General features: G+C 51.8%; 1 long non-coding RNA gene across 1 annotated transcript; it reads right to left on the reverse strand.

Annotated features, from left to right (window-relative positions):
- Positions 1–2,814: 2,814 nt before the first annotated feature.
- LOC116663810 lies at positions 2,815–11,477 on the reverse strand. The gene is made up of 5 exons (XR_004320166.1): positions 10,872–11,477; positions 9,652–9,763; positions 7,509–9,060; positions 6,453–6,557; positions 2,815–4,755 (listed from the first exon to the last, which is right to left on the reverse strand). It is a non-coding gene; the product is annotated as an uncharacterized LOC116663810 (long non-coding RNA).
- Between the last annotated feature and the right edge of the window lie 7,099 nt (positions 11,478–18,576).

The raw sequence follows: 18,576 nt of genomic DNA on the forward strand, positions 1-18,576 counted from the left end.
ATGCACGAGGTCCTGGGTTCAATATCCGGTACTTCCATTAAAATAAATAAGTAAATGAATAAACCGAGTTTTCTCCCCCTAAAACAAAAACAAACAATAAATTTTTTAAAATTTTTAAGAAAAAAAATCCTCATGCAAGCCCCCAAGTCTACTTCTGGACCCCAAACCAGAAGGAGTTGTGTCAGAAACTCTGTGCCGTGTGAGGAGGGCTCATTGCTGGCCATGTGGCTACTCTCCTTTTCACCAGTACCCCGTCTCAGGCCTAGAACCAACCTGGCCTTGAGGTCTGCTGCACAGGCTTGTGCCCAGACGTCTGTCTACCAGAGAAAATCATCAAACATGCAGGAATTCAGTGAGCTGGTTCTTAAATTGTTGGCAGCTTGACATAGACCATGGTGGGAGTATTTATACCACAAACACTAGTGAGTGCTACGAATCGTGGCTTTTTTTTTTTGAGAGATGATTTACCAGCAAGCCATTGCCTGAGCTCAAAAAAAGAAGGAGGAGGAAACTGATCTGGCCAAAGAGCAGAATTTTAAAGCATATTTGAAAGGATGTGAGTGACCCAGACTTGACTTGATGGGGTCATCATGCCTGGAGGTGGGGACCTGTGGCGGGAGAGCGGGAGCGACCCCCGTTCAGGCATCCAGCCAGCCTCGGGTACGGGTCCCGGAGCCCAAGCCTTTCGTCTTTGTGGAGGAAGAGTTCTAAAACGATGCAACCTGTCCCTCGCAGCGCTGTGGGGAAGCTAAGAGGAGCTGGGGTCGGGCTCGGGTGGAGCAGGGCGGGGACAAGCCCGTGATGTGCCGGCTTCACAGAGGAGGAAGCACCAGATACGCCCCCGCAGGCCTCTCAGGTAAGAGTTAAAATGAAATGCCTGGATTAGGCTTAAATCTAGCCTCTGAGACCAGCCCAGTCAGGGGCCCTGCAGGGAACTGAGACTGAGAGAAGGAAGGCCGTGGAGGGCTAGGAGGCCTGGACAGAGATGTCTGGCCAGTCCTGCCGGAATGGCCGGCTCTGCCCAGGCCTGTTGGCAGGAGGGAGAGAGACGCACTCAAGAGGTGGACCTTGAGCATCATGACCAGCCGTGGCCCCGTGGCCTCCTGGCCCCGTGGTCCTGTGGCCTCAATCAGATAAGCAACTTCCCCTTCCGCAGGTGAGAGCAGAGGAAGCCAACGGACATCTGGGAGTGAGGAGAAGAGTTCCGGTCCCCCTCCCACTGCAGGGCCGCCCCCTCACTCAAATGTGGGCCTTTAGACAGGACCATTCTTGTCATTCTGTTACCCATCACCTAAGGGAGCGCCCGGCCTGGGGACACGCTCACTCAGGATGTGCTGCCAGCTCAGTGACTGCGTACAGACTTGGAAACTAGAAAATACCCAGTTTTTAACATTTGAGCTGAAGGTAAAGTCTGAACCCTCATTCCCTCCTCCACGATGGCCGTATCACCTCCATTTGCTCTCTGCTCACAGCGGCCCCTGCCTCGGCCCCCACAGCCAGGCTCTCCCCGACGGGCTCCAGGCCCATTGCCACAAACCCCACTCTGTCCTAATGCTTGCTGTCTCTGGAGTGTCCCCACTGTTCAGCTGAGTAAACTGAGGCCAGATCGCTCAGTGGCCCCATCAGAGCTGAGTTCAGCCCTGGGTCCCCTGACTTCCAGAGCTGTGATGGTGACATTCACTCCAGCACTTCCTGTGGCAACCAGAGGCGGTTTCCTTTCTCTGAATGACGTCCTCAGCCTCTCAGGACCTCTGGCATCATCTCTTCCTCTGGGGCACCATCATTTTCCTGCCCCACCTGCAAATCTTGGCGTGTCCAGGGCTCTGCCTCATGAGTTCTCCACCCGCCCTCTGAAATCTCAGCCCAAGTGGCCTCGTCTACACCCGATGAAGCCCACAGAGCAGCCTGGGTCCGTGGACGTCCAGCCCTTCAGGCTTACATAATGGAGCTCCCCAGTGTAAGTGGCTGGTAAGCAACAGAAATGCGCTTCTCACAGTTTGGGAGGCTGGGCATCTAAGGCCAGGTAAGTTCTGGCGGAAGCCCTCTGTGGTTCACAGCCACCAGCACCTTCTCCCTGTGTCCTCACGTGGTAGAGGGAGTTAAGGAGTTTTGTGGGGGCCTTTTTCGTAAGGGGCACTAGTCTCATTCCTGAGGGCTCCACCCTCATGATCCATCCCCTCCCAAAGTCCCCACCTCCTAAGACCATCCCCTGTGGGGCAGAATTCTCTGCTGGGCACCCAGGTTTGCATCAGCGCCAGTGCCGCTGTGTCCTCCTCACTCAGGCAGGCACGCTGCACGATCACGACTGTTCTGATACTCAATTTCTTCATCTGCAAATTGAGGATAGCAAATCCTACACGATAGGGTTTCTTTTTAGGGCTAAATAGGTTTATAAATATCAAAGTACTTCACGGAGAGTCTGGCCCTAAGTCGAGTGCCCACTGGCCACAGCCTGGGGTGGGAGACCTACCATTACCCCAGGAGGCTCCAGGCCTACCCAGGATTAGGAACCAACCTTCATTGTATCCAAAGGGGATTTCTTCTGCCCACTCAGATCATGGCAGCCTCTCGTCAGCTCACCCCAAACCTGGCAGTCCCGATTCCTTCTCCTTGTCTCACTCCACTTCTGGGCGGTGGGCTCTTCCCTGTCCCTCTCACCCCCTCCCTAAGAATGTTCTGGAAAAGAAGTACTGAGCGCATGACCTGACCACCCTCCCAGGCCAGACTGTGGTGTATGAACATAGAATGAACTCTCAAGAGAGAGATTTTCATAAACACCAGAAATTTTAATTTCTGTTCTTTGGAAACCTCAGAACTACCACTCACCACTTGGGTTTTTCCATTTCATCTTACTTTTTTCATCAAATATTTCTCCTCTTCATCCTGGGGGGAGGCCTCTGGCCTTGACACATGACCCAGTGCCTCTCTTTCCTGTTGAGATCCAGCATCAAAACTGAAACTGCTGGCATTTCAACTCTGCCCTCATTTTAAAATCCATAATGTCACCTTTGGGCTCAGCGGTCAGCATCATTTAGCTCCCTGACAGTCTGATGGAAAGAAACCTGCAACCCAGAAACTCATCCTGCCACACGCTAATATTCAATAAACCTTGGTCCATCTCTCTCTCTCTCTTCCCCAGTGAGCATTTCAGACCAAAACGTCTTTTTTTATTTTCTGTTTTGCAGGGGAGTTGAGCCCTGAGTTCTGGAGTTAACTGCAAGAAATCAAAGAGACGATAGTCTTTTTCTTTTCATTTTGTCTCTGGGCACTTTGATTTATTCCCCTTCTAGCTCTGTTTCTAGATAGAACAGAAGTTTTTAAAAAAATTTTTTAAAGATGTCAACAGTGTTCACCCAGTGTCTGAATCCCACTGCAGAGACTTCTGCATTGCTCTCATTTTCATATTTTTCCCAGAAACATTAACCTGTTCCTTTACCAGAAGGATCAGAGTTTTTAACTTGATATAACATATGAAGACCCCAGGGTACATTTCTGTATCTTGTCTCTGCTGATGACTGAAAAACTAAAAATCACTGTTTTAGGAACGAAACGCAAGCCGTACAGCCTGGTCCTGTGACAGAGGCGTGACCCCAGACACCAAGCCCCCATCTGAGACTTGTTCTTGTGAAAAACAGAGAAGAAGGCAAATCCAGGCTCCTCTGCCTGAGCACATCTTGGGTGTTAGTTTAGAAATTCTGACTGCCAGTCACACCAGATGCCAAAAAGGCATAAATCTCAGAAGCGTCTGTGGCAGTGCGCCTCCCCGGGAACTCGGGTGGTGAAGCGCCTGATTTAAGCCCTCTTTGGAATAAATATGCCGAGGCTCTAATTCTGTAAAAGAATCATAGATATCAACCAGATCTGGAACATGAAGCCAGCGGAGTTTTAAACGTTCAGTTGTGTCTGGTGAATCTGAATCCTGGAGCCTAGTGTATCAAAATAGGATGTTGTACTGGAAAGAATCACACTGCGCGCCAAGGAGACGTTCTAGATTACTAAAAATACACGTATCTTGTTACGTCACGAGAAAACGAGTTGCCTTGAGATCTAACGAGTGCCCGGCTGGTTTTGTTTTTGATACTCCTGGAGAACCCCGGACGTCCCAGATGGGTGAGCGTCATCGGTTCACTGTTGCTATGTAACCAACGACCCCGAAACTTAATGACTTCAGACAACATCCGTTTGTTGTTTGTCACGAGTCTGAGGGGTGCTCGGCCCGGCCGGGCTGACGTCAGCATCTGTGACCGGGGATGGGCTGCTTGGTGTCTGATGGGCTCGGCTGGGGGGACCCTCCGCTCTCCGCCACGTGGCGTCTCAGCCCCCAGCAGCCTGGGCTGGGCTTATTCTCCTGGAATCAAGAGGTTTTTAGAGCGGACGCGCCCTCTGTCCCCCGAGGCCTCGTTCAGACTTAGCTCATCCTCGTTCTAGTGGCCAGAGCAGGTGCCGAGGCCAGTCCAGGTCCCAGGGGCGGGGAGTTAGACTCCACCTCTCCCGGCAGGCGAGCTCCGAGGCTGCGGTGCGCAGGGCGCTTGCGCAGAGAGGGGTGGAGGGCGGAGCTCGGCCTTAGCCAGTCCCGCGGGCCCGGTCGCCGTGGCTGGAACGCTGTCGCCTTCCCAGCGGCTCAGACTCCCTGCTGAAACCCGGCAGCCAGGCGGCCAAGACAAAATCGGGAAGACTGACGGAGGAACAGGGAGCAGACAGCCTGGGAAGAACATTCCGCGCTTTGGCTGTGAGAGCAGAGCAACGCGTCCTTCCCTGTCGATGAGAAGAAAGGAAACAGAAGGACGGGCAGGACCGACAACCCGGTGTGACCTGGCTCCAGGGAAGCGGGTCAGGACAGATGACCCCACAGGGGGACTTAGAGAGTTTCACAGACTGTGGGGCTTTTACTCCAATGCACGAGGCAGAGGAAATGTCTCGATTTTTTATTTCTAGAAAGCAAGTGTCACATGCTCTGTACCCACAAGTACAGGGCTGTTGGTAAACTCAGCGGCCACCTTTTCTGAGCCTCCTTCCCCACCCGGTGGAATTGCAATGACCTGGAAGCGCATATCCTGTCTGTCGTATCTGTCCACGCTGGTACCCGCTGACTGACTCAGCGTCCAAGCTTGGACAGGGGACCTTCTTCCAGGCGATGCTCTGGGCTCAGGGTCCAGCCACCGATGGGAGCAGCGCCCAGCCACACACCTGCCACTGCCCGATGCTGCGGGAAGCAAGGCAAGGCCCCCACATGCTGGGGACCCAAGTCTCTGCCCCTTTTCCATCTTAAGGAAAGCTATCTCCACATCCATGTCCATGTCCGTGTCCTGTGTCCCCCAGAGCCACACATGGCCTCCAGGACACTTAGTTCAGCTTATTTATTTATTTATTTATTTTTATTAAAGTATAATCATTTACAATGTGTTGATTTCTGGTGTATAGCATAGTGTTTCAGTCATACATATACATACAAATATTCATTTTCATATTCTTTTTCATTATAGGATATGCAAGATATTGAATATAGTTCCCTGTACTATATAGAAGAAATTTTTCTTGTCTATTTTATATAAAGTAGTTAATACTTGCAATTCTCAAACTCCTCATTTATCCCTTCTCCCTCCCTTCCCCACTCCGGGTAAGCATAAGTTTGTGTACCATATCTGTGAGTCTGTTTCTGTTTTGTAGATAAATTCATTAGTGTCTTCCTTTTTTGTTTTCTTTTTCTTTTTTTTTTTTAGATTCCACATATAAGTGATATCATATGGTATTTTTTTTTCTCTTTCTGGCTTACTTCACTTAGAATGACGATCTCCAGGTCCATCCACGTTGCTGCAAATGACATTATTTTATTCTTTTTATGGCTGAGTAGTATTCCATTGTATAAATATACCACAACTGTCATCTGTTGATCTGAGCATTTAGGTTGTTTCCATGTCTTGGCTATTGTAAATAGTGATGCTATGAACATTAAAGTGCATGTATCTTTTTGAATTAGAGTTCCCTCTGGACATATGCCCAGGAGTGGGATTGCTGGATCATGAGGTAAGTCTATTTTCAGTTTTTGGGGGACTCTGCATACTGTAGTTCAGCTCTTTTCTAAAGCAGAAGCTTCTTCCATATGATATCACTTATATGTGGAATCTAAAAAAAAAAATGACACAAATGAATTTATTTACAGAACAGAAACAAACTCACAGATACAGAAAACTCATAGTTACCAGGGGGATAGGGGATGGGAAGGGATAAATTAGGAATTCAATACTTGCAGATACTAACTACTACACATTAAATAGATAAATAATGTTTCTACTATATATTATATTCAATATCTATAGTAACCTATAATGAAAAAGGATATGAAAAGAAATATATGTATGTGTATGTATGCTGTACACAAGAAATTGACACATCATAAACTGACTATATTTAACTTCAATTAAAAAATAAATAAACAAGCAGAAGCTTTTTACCTCTGACCTGGATGCTGAGATTGTCCAAATATTCCAGAACTCAAGGCAGAGAAAGGGGACAGAGTTAAAGATGACGAACAAGAATGGTTCTCCTCCCTCTGGATCCTTTCATGGAGTCAAAACAAAACACGAATTAAAATCTTAACAAACCACTTTCAGGTTCTCTAGAAACCCGCCGTAAGGGCTGCTCACAGGAGGCGAAGGGTCTGATCCCCCACAAGCCCCTCCCCTAGTTGAGTCTCTGACGCCGGGACCACAGGTGTCTTTCCTGCCTCGCCAACACACATCCTTTCTTTTCTAATTGAACGAAGAACAAAAAACAGCCTAGCTCACAACAAAAATAGCCTTTATTTATGTCATGCTTTTTTTAAACAAGCTCTTTCTTGATCCCGTGGCCAAGCCTTTTCAAGACTACTCTCCTTGGGTCAGGGTGGAGCCACCTGACCCCTGTTCAGGGCTCCCCCCATGGTAGTAACTCTGCCAAATGCACAGTTTGGTCCCCGATCTCCCAACCACCAACTGAGGCTCACCCGTCTTCCCTCAAAGCCCCTCCAGCCCTTCAAACTCAGTGCCTCTAATTCCAGAGCCCTTGACCCTAAACCCGCCCCCCCTCAGGATTCTGGGAGGTGCCGCCCTGACAGCAGGCTGGAACTTGGGTCCCCCTTTCCTCTCCCTGTCGCACCACAGAGTCCTTGTGACTCCTCCTCACTGCTTCCCGGCCATCCCTTCATCCCAGACCCCTCCCTCCCATGACTGCCACCTCCTCACGCCCTCACTTCCCCCATGTCTGCCTGCCTTGCTTCAGTCCCTCCCTCCTTCTGTCCATGAGGGTGTCTCTGCCCCGAGAGATGCTTTGGGAGTTAAAGGAGCCCAGCTGAGGGGCCCTGTGTGAGGAGTTCTCCCCAGCAAGGACTCTTCATTACAGAGAGAGCCAGGGGAGGGAGACTCACGTCTCCAGCCAGTCCTACCACACGTCTGCAGTGTGGGTACCAGGTTTTACAGGGAAGGAAGGAAGGAAGAGAGCATTTGCCAAAATCCAGTTGTAAGGTTACTTACCCAACTCTCACTCCGAAAGTATTTCTGTACCCAGGGGTCAAATTCTTCAGTGGTTCTCCATCACTTCCAGGATCCAGGACAGGGGTCCCGGGCTCCTGTACCAAGACCTTCCCAGCATGGCTGCAATCTCGCTCTGATTCTTACTACGGGAGGTTCCAATCTTAGAAATAACAAACCCCTTCCACAATGAGATACAATCTCCTGAGAGGTTTCAGAACATTTTTAAATTGCTTCATTAATTTTGCATGGTATTAGACAAAGAAATAGTTTAAGGGATACGTAACTGCTCTTTATTTTAGATGAGTATATTATTGAAGACTTAACGATGGGTCCACAACTCCAGACCCGCAACTGCAAAATCCAAAGCACTCTGAAAAACAAAAGGTCTTTTCTATATTTGGTACAAATTTATTTGTCCACAAATCTGACCTTAACGGACATGAGGCTGTTCAGAGTCTATATTTATCCTACATAGTATGAATATGCAGAGGTTTTGTGGCAGAAATATTCATGTGCTTAATTACAGGCTGCAGCCCCAGGCCTCACTGGAGGGTTTCATATAATACAGGACACCTACGGCGCATTGCTTCTTTAAAATCTCAAACTTTCTGAAATACATCTATTTTAGGACTTTAAGCTAAGAATTTGGACCAGTATATATTCATCACTATATAACTCAATATTTGAAATATCTTTTAAAATCTATTGGGTCATCCTGTGTAAAGTAATGCCCGCCCCCACCAGCTCTCCCAGTGGTAGTTTAAAAAATAAAATCTGTCTACAATTTCCTTGCTGAGTATGTCCACAAATTCCTTGCTGTTCCTCCCTCCAAAGTGTGGCACTTAGCTCACCTCCTCGGGAATGAGGATTAGAACAAGAAGCTCTGGTCTAACGCACAGAACATAGCAGAGTGACGACAGGCCACATCTCAGATTTGGTTATGAGAAGACCGTGGCTTCCGTCTTGGATACACACCGTCTCTCAGCCTCTCCCTCCCGGACCGTTCACTCTGGGGCAAGGAGTTTCTATGCCCTGTGGAGAGGGCCGAAGTTGAGTAACTATGGGTCAGGGGAGACATCCAGCCTTCGGCCCAACAACTCACGCAGACCTGAGACTTGCCGGTGACCACAAAAGTCAACCTGAAATCGGACCCTTCAGCGCCACTTGAGTTTTAAGATGAAGCCTCAGCCCAGGGCAACAGCTTGACCAGCCTTCCTGACAGCCCCTGAGCCAGCACAACCCAGCCCAGCTGCTCCCGGGTCCCTGATCACAGAATCCAAGGTCGTAGATGTTTCGAGCTGTGGTGTTTGGGGTAATTTGTGACACAGCGGTGGATAGCTAATACATCCCTCAGCACTCTCTCCCAGAGCACACTGTTTCTTTCCTCATCACACTCTATCATGAGCTCAAGTTTTATTTAGTATTTCATTTATTTGGTTTGCTGTGTGTCTTGTTCTCCCCCTGTGAGGGAGGGGCCGATGGGTAGATTCAGGGTTGTACTCACATCCCTTATGCAGAGCCTGGTTCCCAGATGCTGAATATACATGGGAGACTGGAAAGAGACGGAGGAAAATTATTCTAGACAGAGCCAGGGAGGCAGTGAAGTTTGGCCTCAGGGTTAATAAATAACTTAAAATAATTTGAAAGCTCCAAATCCCAGAGCGTAAATACCCCTCCCCTCTCAACTGATCCAGGCAGTCACCAGGCCCTGTGGACTCTCCCCGCCACACTCCCCCCTAGTTCCCTCACTCACTCCCAGCTCCATCACTCCCCACCAGTGTCCTCACAGGTCCCTGTTCCCACCCACCACTGCCGGCCCATCCATTCTCAACACGGGATTGTGCCCTGTGGGGAGGGAGAGTAAAGAGAAGCTGAGGCTCCACCCCTTTCTCTGAGATTGTCGATGAACCTACAGCCACCACCCTGCCCCCAGATTCAGAACCAGGGGTTCAGAGTGAGAGCGCTTCTCCCACTGCACCCCTTCGACAAGAGGACAAGGAGGCAGTGAAGCGAACGTGTTGTCAGTTCTAGAGAGAGTGAAGCCAGCGCCCCTCCTGCTCAGAACTGTAAGTCCTGCCACCTCTCCAGAAAGCAGTTTAGCCGTAGGTTCGAAAAGACTTAGCTCTGTCATGCTCTGCCCCACCTTGTAGTCCCACTCCCAAGACTAGCCTGGCGGTGCATCGATCTTGAGATCTGAATAAGGCTCTTCATACAAAGATGACAGCAGAGTTTGCTCTTGGTGGATCATAAGCAACCTAGGTACCCAGCAACAGAAGAAGACAAAGAAATGAGTACTAAATGTGCATTACTCATCCGGTAAAAATTATTCTTTCATGTTTCTCAGTGAAGAGAAAATGCTCACAGTCTGATATAGCATCGATATAAAACCTAACATCTGCACATACAGTGACGGGAAGAAGTATCTCCAGCTGCTGCCGTGATCATCTCTGAATAGGAAGTAATGGGCGATTTTTATCTCCATCTTGATGGTTTGATGTATGGCCCACACTTTCTACATTGAGTATGAGTTACTTCCACATTCAGCTAAGAATGACACTTTTCTTTAGTGAAGAACAGGGAGGCAGGTGGAGGGAAATAGTCTGAAACAACCAGTAAGACCCTCATTAGCACCCTCCGTGCCCTGCGCCTGCATCTGTGCTACGGTGACGGGCCGTCACGTCCACAGGGACAGGAACCCAGGGGAAGGGGGTTCCCACACTGCCCGCCCAGCCCCTCGGCCTCGGAGAAAGCTGGGGCAGGCAGCCTGCGTAAAGAACAACGCTGGGACTTCATGGGCTTAACACAGCGGCTGTTTATTTCTGGCTCAATCCCTGGGAGGTAGGGGAGGTGATGGGGGGGACTTTATCTCACACCTCCTGAAACAAGAGGGATGGGGGGCAGGGCACAGCCATGAAAAGAGTGACACAGCAATTGAGAAAGACAGGATGCGACATAAACCGGTTAGAAACAACCAGGCCCAAGACGGCAGGAGAGTCACTTCCAGGAGACCTGGAGCCTCGTTGAGGCTCACTGTAACACAGCAGCTGTTAAACGGCACGCCCACAGGTGCCAAGACCGGTCCGAGGCTGACCATAAAAGGCCAAAAGTGGGTGGGGGCCCTAATTCCTCGAGATCTTGCCCCTTCCCCAAAAGAGTTGGGATAATCCTCCCCCTGGTTGGCCTACGAACTCACCCAGCGCATAAAAACCGACAACCCCCCCACTCCCGGGCCACTTTCCCTGCAGAGATGGGCCACACTCTGCCTGTGGAACGTGTGTCTCTCCTAATACACTTGCTTTCACCTGAATTCTTTCCTGCGTGAAGCTAAGATCACTCACCTGGTGGGGCACATCTGGGACTCACCTCAGACCTGGAACGGGAGCATCCTCTCACGCCCCATTTCCTGCCACACTTCCTTCAGGGGCCCGGCTTGCTCTGCTTTGGAGCTGCTGCCTTCTTCGGTGCATGGCTCACAGCGTCCTCGGGGAATGGGGAGAGAGAGAGAAAGAGGGGTGGGGCGAATCCTGCAGGGGGCATTTCATGGGCCGGGTCTGGAAGCTGGCTTTGACCCTCCTGCCTGCGTTCCATCAGCCACGTCTCAGTTAAGGGCCCCGAAGTGCAGTTAAGCCAGAAGCCCAGGAGGGGAGGGGAGCACCGGTGTGTCCGGGGCCTGAAGAGCCGCATGCCGACTGCCCCTCCCCCACGCCCGGGGGGGGGGGGCTGGGAGCTCTGTGCTCGGGAGAGGGAAGCCGAGGGCCGGTTCCGTGGGTCAGCTGGACAGGATCCGTCATCTGAAAGGCAGACTGCGCTCCTTTCTGGGTCCGCTGCTCCCACTGGTCTCATTTGCAACACTTTCCTTTGCTGGGCGGCAAAGGTGGATTTGGACGGCGTATCAATCGCAAGGAAGATGCTGGATGGTTGAGAACCAAGCTTTTCTCATTGCAGGGGCTCCGGGCCATTTCAGGGAAGTAATAAACCTTGCACGCCACCCCTCCCCCACCAGCCTTCCTCCCCCACCTCTTATCCCTCCCACAGAGGCACAGGACCAGAGCGACAGACAGGCCATCTCCTCTGCACGTAGAACGAAACGTGCACCGTCTTCGCAACCACACAGGCGTCACCCGAGTGAAACCCCAGAGGAAACAGATGAAAAAGAAAGTGTGGCACGTGGGTGACTTCATACTGAGCCTGGAGCAAACTCTTAGGCCAGAACCAGACATCAGATTAAAATGCATCTATTGTTCAAACCTTCCTGGGGGAGCCGAAGATTCCTTACTAAAGACAAAGGCTCTTTAGAAGTCAAGTCTCTTCAAAGTCCAGTCGGGTCCTCAGAGATGTAGATTTGCCCCACAGATGAGACTGGGTAAATGTGCCCCAGGCTCCAAGGGCGAGTCCCAGAGCAAGCGTCTCCCACAGTGGCACAGGGAAGACTCTGCAGAAGGGGCCAAGTGCACAGGAGACAGACCGTGGGAACCACGTGGCCGGCAGCCAGGGCCGGGCTTTCCGAGGAAGCCTTCAAGCAAAGGCCCAGACGCAGTGCTTCTCAAAGTCTCCACCCAAGCAAGCCAAAGATGGAACTGTGGACACACGTATCCTGGCTGAAGCTAGAGCCCGAGAGAGTTGGCCTGAAGTCGATTTCTTTATTTATATTTAAAATTCTTGGCAACCCTTTGTCCAATTCCATAGGTATTTAGTAACACCCAGAAAGTTGCCATCAAGCGATTCCTGTGCTCTGGGCTTCCTAAGGCTTCATCCCCGCCCTCGTCTAGCACCTGCTGTTCCGAGTGTGGGCCTCCAGCCCCCCCCCCCCCGGGAAACTGTTGGAAATACATCAGGAAATGCATCATCGTGGTCCCCTCCCAGCCCGGAGAGTCAGAATCTGCATTTTATTTATTTATTTTAAAATTTTTTTGATTTTATTTTTATTTCTTATTTATTCTATTATTTTTGGTGGGGGGGAAGTGGTTAGGTTTATTTATTCATTTATTTTTAGAGGAGGCACTGGGAATTGAACCAGGACCTCGTGTATGCTAAGCATGTGCTCTGCCACTTGAGTTGTACCCTCCCCACCACAGAATCTGCATTTTAACCGGATCCTTGAGTGACTCGTCTGCATGTCAACATTTTAGAAAAGCTGCTCTGTCTCGTGCTACATGGGGTGTGAACACCCTAGTTTGAGAACCGCAGCTGCCTAGGATTTCTTGGAAGTTCTGTCTGTGAGTCTCAGTCCTCCAACGCGCGACTTCACTACGCAGTTCACTTTTCTCTGGAACATTCATGTGTTTGCTTGTGTTTAGTACGTAAGCTTCCTGAAGCAGGATCTGTTGCAGACAGACCCGCACACAGAGAATCTTGCCTATAATAAATGCTCAATAGAAGGATGTGGAAGGAAGGAATCTAACCGGGGGTGGGGGAAGGGCTGGATTGTAAGAAGTAAATCAGGGTTGAGTCTTTTATGGGAATTTCCCGGTAAAAAAATAAATATTTCCCCTGCTGCAAATCAGAAGCAAAAAGTCATTTTGGACTATCCACACAAAAACCTGTACCTAAATGTTCATAGCAGCGGCTGAGCGAGCAAACGCACAGTAGAATACCGGCTCTGTGGGGTAAAGTCCGCAGTGAGAAGGGCAGAACCACTGACACAGCAGCGTGGATGGATGTCAAGGCGCAAACCCCGAAGGAGAACCCTCAGTCTCGGGAAGGAATGACACTGCTACCGTTGGAGTGTCCGTGTTCCCACCAACATTCCTGTGCTGAAATCCCAGCTCCCAGGGCCATGGCAGTGGGAGGTGAGGCATTTGGGAGGTGATTCGGTCCTGGGGACAGAGCTCTGAAGAATGAGATTAGTGTCCTTGTAAAAGAGACCCAGAGAGCCCCTGCACCCCACCCCAGCCCCCATGTGAGGACACAGCTAGGAGAAAGCCATCTGTGAACCAGGAAGAGGGTCCTCACCAGACACGGACTCTGCCAGAGCCTGTGTCTTGGACTTCGCTGCTTCCAGCACCATGAGAAATAAATTTCTGTTCTTCATAAGCCACCCGGTTTATGGGACTTTGTTACTACAACCCTAACAGATTAAAACACACCCACGGCACGATTCTATTTACAGACTAGTGGCTGCGCGGGGCTGGTGGGGAGGAGGGAGGGGGCTGTCAAGGGGCAGCAGGAGGGATCTTTGGGGTGACGGGACAGCTCTGCGTCTGGGTGGGGTGGTGATTACACACCTGCACAGGTGATAGAGCTGTCCAGGCCACACACAGACACACACACACACACACACACACACACACACACACACACACAGAGGAGTGCGCGTAAAACCGGTGCAGTCTGACGAGGGCCTGTGCGTTGTCCCTGTGCAGTTTCCTGGCTTCCCTACTGTACTATAAATATATAAGGTGGTACCACTGCGGGAAACTGGGTGAAGGTTGCAGGGGACCCCTCTGTACAATTTTTGCAACTTCTATGAATCTACAGTTATTTCAAAATAAAAAGTTAAAAAGACCAGATTGAAGAGGTTACAGCATAGATGGGGATTGTGCCTTGTTTTACGACATTTAATTAATAAGAGAGCACTGTATACTGTTCAGCACGACCTAACCACAGAAGTGGTTTGATTTCTACTGAATAAAACACGTCTCCCTGAAGACGAGAGAAGAGATGAGCCAAAACTACTGAAACGTCTGCGTTCATCTGGATTTAGAAGTAAGTCATCCCCAGGAGAGCCAGTGACTTCTCACAGCCAGTCCTGGGGCAGGGCCCTGGGGGACTGCCGGCTCGGACAGAGGAGAGCAGAGCCGAGCCAGCAGAGAAGGCTGTGCCGGTCTGGAGGGGTGGGAGATGCTGCTCTGGTCCAACCCTGTTTGAGACCCACCGTGAGCCCCGGGACCCAGGCAACAGGAACTGGCGTCAAAGGCAACCATCTCGTGGTCCAGGGAGCACTCCCAGTCCTCCGGCTCCATCGGCAGCCGCACCGTCCTGAGCAGGGAGCACCAGCTGGAGAATCTCTCCCTGACTTGAGCCAACAGTGGGAATAAGATGAGGGAGGCAGTCAGTGACCTTCATTTGCCCTTTCCTTCTTTTCATCCTGACTGAATAGCGTCCTCTCCCTCTTAATCCGGGTACACACACGCACTTGGGTCAGAATGTGTGTGGCCTGAAGGAAACAAATGGATGCTCTATAAATAACTCAAGCTGTTCCAAAAGCCATTGCGACAACGGCAGGGCTTGAGAACCCAAGAGCCCACAGGGGCTCGACAGGAAAGAGGGAGGGGGGGCCCAGGGGCCGTGAGACCCCAAGAGCACCAGCCCCGTGTGAGGCAGCAGCCAGCTGCCTGCTCCCTGGGGACCCAGACCTAGCAGACTGTCCAGCTTCTTCAGACAAGCCAGAGACCAGGGCTTTTATGTGAAACGTACAGTTTTCAGTGAATTAAAGTGTTTAAGACACCATATATGTCAACCACATCTTGTCTGTTTCTACCGGCCCCCACCCCCACCCCTGAGGAAGGCAAGGACCGCCGGAGGACCAAGAGGTCAGCCCACAGCCAGGAGACACCAGCTCTACCTTTGTGGCCCTCGACACCATCGTTTGCTATGAAAACTTGCTTTCAGAGCAACAGAAGCAGAGAAAATCTCATGCTTGCGCGGAGGAAGGAAGGCATGATGGGGCCGTGGGGGTCTGGACCAGCTCCACCCTCGAGAATAAAAGAAGCAATGTGCAGAGACAAGATACGCACTAACATATGAGCCCTCCAAACCTCCCGGCTCCCCTCACCCTGCTAATCCAAGAGGGGTGGGCCCTGCTGGCCGAGGCCTGGGGAGCAGAGTGTGGGCCTGCGGGGCCCTCAGACTGAGAAAACCAGACGGCTGTGTGGAAGGTGGTCAGGAATTAGGACGAGGTCGGCTTCACAGTCCTTCAAGAAGCTCAGGTAAATGTGGAATGCCTTTGGGCCACTGCGCTGTGCTTGAATCCATTAAGACCTGCTGAGACTGGGCCAGGGGCCAGGCTGGACGTGGGTCTGCTCCCCGCACAGAAATTCTTTCTGTTCTACCTAAGAATGGAAGGCAGGGTTTTCTCCCCATGGTCTGCAAGTCTAGGGGCATTTTCTACGAGATTTAAGCCACCAGGACTTGACCACGGTTCCCAGTGGCGACTGTCTTATAAATGACAATGACACTCAGGATCGTCAAGGCCAAGCAGGAGCAGGGCAGCTCGCCCCCTCCCAGCCAGTCAGGACTTGGGGGGAGGACTCCCGGTTTACTGAAGGGCCGAAGACTGGCACGGGGAGGGGGCGCAGGGTCAGGAAAAGCTAAATTCACAGCTGGCGTGGGGCTTGGTCAGGGCTGCCTGGAAATCTGGTGGCCCTGCTTGACAGAAGCCCGCTCAGAAAAGTGACTGTCAGGAGAGTCTCTTGGGACAGAATTTTCCCGAAAGAGAATCAGGAGGCAAGGCCAGGCTGAACAAAGCCTTAGTCATCAGAGCAGGCGGCCTCGGCGCCCAAGCCAGGCACCTCGATCTGGCCCAGAGACACCCTGGGGGAGGAGACTGGGAGCCAAGATAGAAAGAGGAGCCCTCATCACCCTCAGTCAGATCTGGGGGTGCAGAAGAGGAGATGGGCTCGGCTCCCACAGGAACAGGCCCCTGGGAAGGGGCTACGGGGCCACAGAGGGACTGGCAGAGCCGCGAGGGATGGGGCAGCAGCTGGGTGCCAAGGAGGGCCCAGAGTCCCATGTTCTTAAGTACAAATGGGGTACCTCCCAGAGACCCCCAGAAAGACTGGGGTGTGGGGGGGGGAGGTGCACAAAGCCATCACCAGCAGCCAGGGACAAGAAGATACATGTTTAAGTGTAAAAATTGCACACATTCTAACTTCAGTCTTGGGGCCAAGAAAGTGCAGAATGCAGGAATAACCCAGGACACCCCACTGCTGCCCCATCAATGCCCCAGTGACGCCCCAGTGCTGCCCAGCGTGGCGTCCGGCCTCACTGAGGGTGCGTGCTCTCCGGGGAGAGGCGCCCCACCTCTTTGCTGAAGGCCCTCTCCAGTGGCTGGAACAGTGCCTGGTACATGGGAAGCTGGGTACTTACCGGTTGAATGTGTTTCCCATAGAGTTTCGCCCCTGAGTCAGCCGTGAAAAGAGGACAGTGTGACCTTTCCCTCAGGTGACATTAAAAACAAAGCTCAGTGATAAGAAAGGAGGCCCCTGGGGAAAGTCTGAGTGATGGCTGAGCAGATGGCAGACAGAGAAGGTGACGTTGGGGCGTCCTCTGGTCTCGGGCAGTGATGGAGGGCAGAGCCACCAAAACCCCCAAACCTGTCACACTCCTCCCGCTGACGACGCATCAGACCCGGGCACTGACACTTCATCAATGTTAATGGCCATCAGCTCAGCAGTTTCCGGATCTTCCCAAGTCTGAGCTCTGCTCCAACACTTCCTGGGACAAGGAGCTTTGCTGAATTAAGATGCAGCTTGAGAAAAGTGCCGAGTGCAATTCTATCATTGTTTTATCCTTCCCACCCAAACCGCAGAGTTTGCATGTCTATTGAGCTACTCCAGACGCGGTCTGGTGGCAGCGTCACACGCCCGTCAGGACACATCCCGGGCACTGAGGTGACCCTCTCACCGCCGCCCACACCAGCATCTCTAACATCTGCCAGATCTAGCTCCAAGAGGAAGAAATAGCGTGAGTTCCGGATGGGGAACCAGCCCCCTGGGGCTGCCGGGCTCAGACACCGGCGTCACAGGGACCGAATTTCAGCTCTGTCGTTTTCCCCTGTGAGTGTTGCTGATTTGGGTGAGTGACTCGGGTTGTCAGAGTCTCTGTTCAGCATCTCTGAAGTGTGGGACGTCACACCTGCCCCAGTGCCCTATTCCCTGTAGATGATGGCAGGATTCTCACCTTACAGGTCAGGGGCCAGAACTCTAAAACGGGTCTCCCTGGGCTGAAGACTAAGTGTTACAGGGCCGTGTTCCTTCTGGAGACTCTTGGGGATAATCCGTGTTCTTGCCTTTTCCAGAAGCTGCCCACATTCCTAGCCCCTCTTCCTCCATCTTCAAAGCCAGCGATGGCTGGTCTGGCCTCCCTCACATGGCGTCGCTGCCTTGACCGCCTGCTGCATCTATTTATAAGGCCCCTGGTGATTACCTGGGACCCGTGGGATAATCTAAGACAAGCTCCCTATTTTAAGATAAACTGATTAGCCATCTTCATCCCCTTTGCCATGTAAGGTGACATCGTCACAAGTTCTGGGCATTAGGACACAGGCATCCTTAGGGGACCGTGAGTCTGCTGACGGCAACCCTGCGCCACAGGGTGGCGGCGAGGCGGGAGGGCAGGCGGGCAGCTCTGTGCTGGCCGCATAGCCCAGTGGCTTTCTCCGGGAGTGGGACACCCGGGGGCCCATGCGCACCAGCAGCTGGAAGACTCCCGCCGTCCTGCCTTGTCCTGTAGGACCTGCTCCTCCCCGGAGAGGATGCGGCCTTGCCCACCTAGCCTGCCAGCCTTGGGAAAAGCCATCATCCACCAGGGTTCAGCCAGTCTCTCTTTTGCTTTTGTTTGCCTGGAATAAAAATGACAGTCGTGCTCAGTGCCCAAAGCCCCGACTTCACCTTCCACCCTACCCACTGAGGCAGGCGGTGACACTGAGGGTCCCTACCGGATGCACTGAACCACACATCCCTGAGCCTCCCCGTCAACAATTGGGAGCCAGACACCCCGCTTATATGCTCTTGGAGGAACTCAACCTCGCTGTCAGGTGACAAGGGCCTGGCCAGCCTCCTCCCTGGCACAGCAGGGACGCAGGAAGCCCCCATGTGGACGGAGTCAGCCAGGTTGTACAGAATCCCCAACTCTCCCTGAGGCTTTCCTCCCCGTGCTGTTCCCGCACACACAGGACCTTTTCCTCAAGCCACCTTGGTCTTCAAAGCTTGGACACCTTACTTCCCAGGGGTCTTTCTGCTTAATCTACGGCCCACTCACAGGCCAGCCGTCTGTGCAGCCACCACGGGACTAAAGGTTCTGCCAGAACCGCACACGAAAGGGCCACGGAAATGAATAAACTCCGCAG

Source organism: Camelus ferus, chromosome 5 (genome assembly GCF_009834535.1).
Source record: "Camelus ferus isolate YT-003-E chromosome 5, BCGSAC_Cfer_1.0, whole genome shotgun sequence".
In the NCBI taxonomy this organism is placed as follows: Eukaryota; Metazoa; Chordata; class Mammalia; order Artiodactyla; family Camelidae; genus Camelus; species Camelus ferus.